The sequence below is a fragment of the Amblyomma mixtum genome, chromosome 2, assembly GCF_055824585.1.
Source record: "Amblyomma mixtum isolate Tamu chromosome 2, ASM5582458v1, whole genome shotgun sequence".
Taxonomy (NCBI): Eukaryota; Metazoa; Arthropoda; class Arachnida; order Ixodida; family Ixodidae; genus Amblyomma; species Amblyomma mixtum.
The window spans coordinates 290,718,050-290,724,531 of NC_143013.1; positions in this window are offsets into that span (position 1 = coordinate 290,718,050).

Consider the following 6,482-nt stretch of genomic DNA (forward strand, 5'->3'; position numbering starts at 1 on the left):
AGTGTAGATGTGTACATTTCGACATCCAGTATGGATCCAAGGTTTCAATACAAATATACTAAAATAATCTGCTTAAATTTATAAGCTCCCATTAGCGTTCTTGATCTTGCTTGACATCCTCTTCAAGACACGCATTTTTAGCGCGCGGCTGGTAACACGAACGGGAGACATCGTTCCTATGCCCCTTCGCAATGCTTCAAAAAAAAAAAAAAGCAGGAAAGCACGTTACGATAAGCAGCGGCTGGTAATCACAGGGATAAAAGGAAAAACAGGCCCGAGCAATCAATTTCACATTGTATCTGTGGCCGCAAGAACATCATCATCATTGCTAAGAAAGAAGGAGTCTGCGATTCGCAGCAAATGCCAGTTGTGCAAGCCGGCAATGAGGGAAAAAAAAGGTAGGTGGGATGAACAGTCCTATAATCTCCATTCTGTCGAAGAATCCCATGATGGATCGACACACGCAGCCGCTACGTTCGAAGAAATCTCTGTTCCGAAAGCACTACGCTTTCGGAACCTTTATGAGGGGCAAAAACGAGCTCCCGAAGGCCTGGCGTTTCTTGACCCACAAATGTGTCTCAAGGGAGATTGATATGCGTTCCGGCGGAGAAGTGAGGAAATACGACGAAGGGATCGCATAATACGACCCGGCTATGTAAGGATTGAGCCCAAGCGGCCTTCGAGGATAGCGCTTTTAAAAAGCAGACGCACGCGGAAAAAAAGGAACACATGAAAGCGGTGGGATTCGAACACTCATATCGGTAGGGCACGGTGCATTAAACCAGCTTACTAGAACACTCAGCCACTCTAAACATGTCCTTTAGTTTTTTGCTCGATTGAGGCACTCTGTGCAAGGAATGAGCCGACTTATAGGAGTATTAGTTTTTTAATGAGATCAATATTACCCTTTTAGGGGGCGCTGACCGAGATCCCAACACTGTCAAGAGTTGTGTGTGTATTTTCTGGAAGCCCTGTTCTTGAAGCCCCTTTGGAGCGCTTTCTTTCCTTTTTTCTTCTACAAGACCACTGCAACTGCCGACAGTAGCGATATGCAAGAGTGTACTGAGTGAGAGACGCCTTCGTCTTTTTCAAGCTTGACCTGATTGTTATTGGAAAATGTTTTTTGTTCTGTGCAGTATCGAGTATGTCGCTAGTAATTATTAAAATATATAACACTTCGTTCGCGTCGCATGTAGGTAGCATGGCTGAATAGTGTTCTGAATAAAAAGAGTTACAAACAGTGGAGGTAGGGTCTCGAAGGAAGAGCAGCGAAAAAAACTTGAAGGTAACGCAATCTTGCTCAAAAGCACGACACAATGTATGGAGCATTCGTTCCACATGCGAGCACTGCAATGAATAGTATCGTGCTCCGCAAGAGCTAGGTTTTGAAAAAAAAAAAAACAGGAAAATTAAGAGAGGGGAGATTGTTCTTTGTAGGACTAAGGAAGATAAACACCGAAAGGACTTCTTGTGAAACTTAAAAATTAAATTCGCACGGACACCAAACACCATTATGTGTTTTTAATGCGACAGTGTTAGCAGCTGTTGACGCCTTTACCGAAAGTGACGTCATGTCCGGTCGGGTGGCGTCACTTCTCGCCAATGGGAATGCTCCGATCTGGTTGCGTCACTTCCCTCCAGCCAATTGACGAAATCTCGGAGGCTATTTGGAGGCGTGGGTTCGAATCCCACCGTTGCCACTGTTTTCTTTTTCTTATGAATCCAGTGATGTGTTTCGTAAGAACATCTAACATCTTTTTAATACGCGTGGTCCTCAGCTTCTTTCTGTTTCACCGTTCAGGAAGCATTGCAAAAGCCCTGCACCTGTTTAGCTTTCGACTTACGGTCTGGAGGCATTAGGAATATATCACGAAAGCCCGAAGTACCCTAGCAAGCATGAATAGGTCAGCGCTTGACAGCAGCTGAAAAAAATTGGAGGAGGCACTTAAGGGTATGACGCGATAGCGTTAATGGTATAATATCCGTATATACAGAACTGGTCATTCACTACTTTGCATCCGTAGAGTACCGGTAGTCTTCATACCACATCTCGCGCAGTCATGCAGCGGTTAAGCAGTGCGTCACTGCTCTGCGATGGTATGTGCTGCCATTGGTGGAGCTTTCGAAACCCAGGAGACCATCTTCCCGAGCAACGACTCGCAACCAATCATTTTTTAACTGCCACCTGCCATGGTGGCAGTTTGATCACAGTGCGATGCGCAGGTTGAGATGACGTCACAATGTCACGTGGCCTACATGGCCAACCTCGGTTGCTTCTCCCTGATCTTTCGCTCACAACGCCAGTGACACCTAATTTCCTACAGAACGGGTCAATACAGAGTCAAGGCAAACTAAACACAGGTATCAGGTATCGTCTAGACCGGCCGTTGTTTCCGCAAGCAATCTGCGGCACGTCATGGCAGTTTTTTCACACGAATCTCAGAGGCTAGGCTTCGTCCGAACAGTCACCATTTGGTCTTTTCCGGTGCTGATACTCTAGTGTTAACCCTGAGGCAGGTCAATTTTTAAATGAAATTTTCTCAGCAATAAATGCGTCTTTAGCTGCCGGACAAACATCTACATAGCCAGAAAAAGAGGCATCATCAATTTTTCCCAAAAATAAATATTTTTTTTATGCCGCCGCGGTGGCTCAGTGGTTACGGCACTCGGCTGCTGACCCGAAAGACGCGGGTTCGATCCCAGCCGCGGGGGTTGAATTTCTTTGGAGGAGAAATTCTAGAGGCCCATATACTGTGCGATGTTAGTGCACGTTAAAGAACCCCAGGTGGTCGAAATTTCCGGAGGCCTCCACTACGGCGTCTCTCATAGCCTTAGTCGCTTTGGGACGTTAAACCCCATAAACCAACCAACCAAATATTTTATGCATTTGCGATCAGTGTCTGTTTAATGCCAGGACCGAAGGTCAATAATTTCGTTGCACTGGCTCACATTTAGCCGGTCCAGTTTTATCTCCTATCAATACACAGTTATAATTTGATTGACAAGGACTTAGGAGGGTTTACAGCCAATGAAGAAATTAAATTAGGAGACCTTCCTGAAGGCCGTTCAGCGTAGCTCTTAGTTTCCACCTATTACATTCTCCTGATACATTCGCTGGTACATTCACCTGGTACATTCGCTTGACGACTCACAACTTCCCTGCTCATTTCCGGCAAAACCATCACCACTCAGTGGTGAGCAAGAGCTCGTTTTGAGAATAGTGTGTGATCCTGTGAAGCTTATCGTGCTCGAAGACTGATAACATTGTAATCAATTATTGTTATCAGGGGGAAATTATTAACCGGGGGAATTTCGCGCAGCAAGAGAAAGTATCGGAGTGGGAGGCCGGTGATTTGCCGACGAGCGGAAATTGTTGTTTGAAGAGAAAATGCTTCATCCTTCAAGAGAGCCACATCAAATTAAAAAAAAAAATAAAAACTAATGAGAGAACGCCATTTTCGGTGTCAGGTTTAGAGCTGTTTTTGTTCGCAAATTAGTTACAATGCCCTGATAGCTCCAGCTTCGCTGCGGGGAAGATTTTTCATGGAAGCCATCCACTCCAGAAGCTTTTTTTTTTTTTGTCGCTAGCCTAACGCTTCCCTAACTCGCCCATGTTCTTGCTTTGAAGTATCATGTGAGGTTTCGAGTGTTGTGACTTTTTTGTAATATGCATCCGTATAGCCATTCAAACTCTTCCAACAGCATGCCTTGTAGGGCCTGCGTGCACTTGACTCGTGGTTACGCTTTGTATGTGCATGCATACGTGATACGTGCTTGGTTGGTTTGGTTGTTGCCGCTTTTCACAAATGCACATGATGTAATTTTGCAAAAGCTTTACTTCTCTCTCATGTAAACGCCTACGTGTAAGGCATTTATATTTGTGTTTAAAAGTTATGAAATCCCAAAAAAGCAGTTCGTTGCTTTAGTCGGAAACCATTACATTTAACAAACGGGACGTTCGTGGTCTAGCGAAGCATTGCACACGGTCTCCACAGAAATACTTTGTTAATAGCATCAATGTAGTGTTAAGGTCTAAGTTCAGGTGTCTCCTGAGGACAACGTTTGTTTTACAACGTTATTTTTTTTAAAGTAGCCCTATTCTTGCTCCCCTTTCAATTCTTACACTCGTTGTTACTGATACGAGACCAGGGAGTACAGTGTCATCAGTATGGTACCACATCCGAGAGCCTTAGTTTCTCTGTTATCACTATACGTGACAACTACCGCTCAAGCCGTCGGCGTTCTGAATAATTTCTCTGGCAGCTAAGCATTTGACTCAGAATTAGCAGTTTTCGCTCAGACGTGTGCTCGTGATAGGTCTCAACGCTTGCTCACGCGTCCCACAGTTTTATCGCGCTTCAGCGCGAATTTACTGCCAACCAGAGAAAACTGGAGTAGTCCTGGCAGTTAATTTGACAGGCACCCAAAATAGACGCTTCGGACAGCCTACATCTCTTTACCCACTCTAAAACCCCCGTTCTCCACTCTAACGCGCCTACAACACCACCTTGTCTTGGGATAATTAGAGAGCATGGGTTACGTACGGCTTTAGAAAACGCGACTAGAGGACGCCGCGGCGAGATTCACGGCTGGATGCTGACGTTCTAGCTCACATCTGCGGGCTGATTCCCAGAACTAATTATGCGGTATCATGCTGAACAGCATGGAGTTATTTGCAGTGGTTCATAAACGTAAAACTGTTGGCAAGTCAATTGTTTTCAAGATGTTGGGCTGTTCTGTTCCTGTATCGATTCGGCCGAGCGCTTTCAAGCCTGTTAGCGTTAACGAGGCTAAATCCGGTACACGGGCTTTCAGGCCACATCAGAGTCTGGCGTATAGTTTCGGCGTGTAGGTTCAAAACAGGAAGACACGGTACAGCAGTAACAGTTTTATGGTCATACCTCACTCAGTTCGAAAAGAAGCAAAAAGCGGCTAGCGTGTCATGACAAAATCAACATCGTTATCACCCAAACTACGCCCACTGCACTACGAAGGATTCTCCCAATAACGTCCAATTAGCGTCCTGCCTTGCGCTAGCCGCAGTCACTATCTTGGCTAACCTCCTAATCTTGTGACCCCACCTGACTCTCTCGTTCCCCCGGCTGCGTCCCATTTCCTTCTTAAGGCAGTCTCTCCACCTAACGTACGATTGGTTATTTGTACACTCCACTACATTTCTCAGCACGTGAGAGCTATAATTGAAAGGCAAAGAAAAACAAGTTAGGATAGCATTGCGGAGCTAAAACGGAGAGAATACGAATTTCAATCATGTTGCAAAGAGCCCTTTGTTTATAAAAGTATATTGATTCCTATTTTCTCAACAGGAAGAAGGAAGAGTCACGAAGAGGTGCAGTAGGCCAGCAGGAATTGGAACTCGTTAACGGCAACAACGTGTCTTCCAATGAACCAAAATACTTCGTTGTTTCTGTGAGTCGCCTACTATCCGTCGTCGACACCATTATTCCTGATCACCATTATTCATCATATTCCTCACTGAGATTTTCTTTCGCATTTTGCGCTGGACTGGAATCCAAACAGCGCAAAAAAGCTTGCGCCTATAAAAACAGGAAGCGAGAGGTCAAAAACACGGTCGAGAGGATCAGGTTTTCGCATCAGTAGCTACACGAGCTCCAGTTTCGCATAAACACCATCTGCATCGCAGCCCCGGTCGTCAAGCCAGTGTGGGCCTCTTGCAAACTTTCCGGCGTGTTTTGACGGCTGCATCAAGGGAAGCACTTTGACTGTGCTGTAAGGAAAGAAACGAAGCGGAATATGAGTGTCAAAACTGAAGGCTACTGCATTTGAAACACTCACTCTTGGAAGAAAAAAAAATTCAGCGGTGTTCACATCGGAGGCAATATTGTGCGAAACCATTTGAGGGCAAAGATCTCATCGGCGCCTTCTTGCCTAGGACCTGCAAGCAGCCATCAGAGCCCAGACGCGGGATTCAGATTCCCCTTTCTTTTGTGCTTAATTTAAAGCTCCGCCAACAAGAATTTTTGCAGCTAAAGCGAAACAAGCGCGCCATGTATCAACACGTCCCACGCTGCACAAAGTTTTCTCCAGACATTGTGTCCTGATCTTGTACAGCGTCTCCGAAATGCGCCTTGACTCACTTCTATCTAGCTGTAGGCGTCAAAATAGGCAGTGACCTTCTTTATACAGTTGGAGATCCTCTAGATAGCTTTTCGTCCCACAACACGCTGTTGTTATTTGACTCACTCCAAGTCGTCTGGTCAGCGCCGTACTAAAAGTTGAAGAAATGAATTCATCAGTGCGAAGTCGTGCTGATTTCGCCATCCGTTGAATGCGGCCGGCCGTGGTCTTTCGGTGTCCTCATGCTAGAAAAGGCGCATATATGATGGTGTCTGGCATGTGTTTGCACACAAAGAGCTCTGACCTGACTTGCGTTTCCGTAGGCATTGGAACAACAACTTTCAGTGCAGACATCGTTCTGACCCCTGGGTATCAAGTGTCGGAAA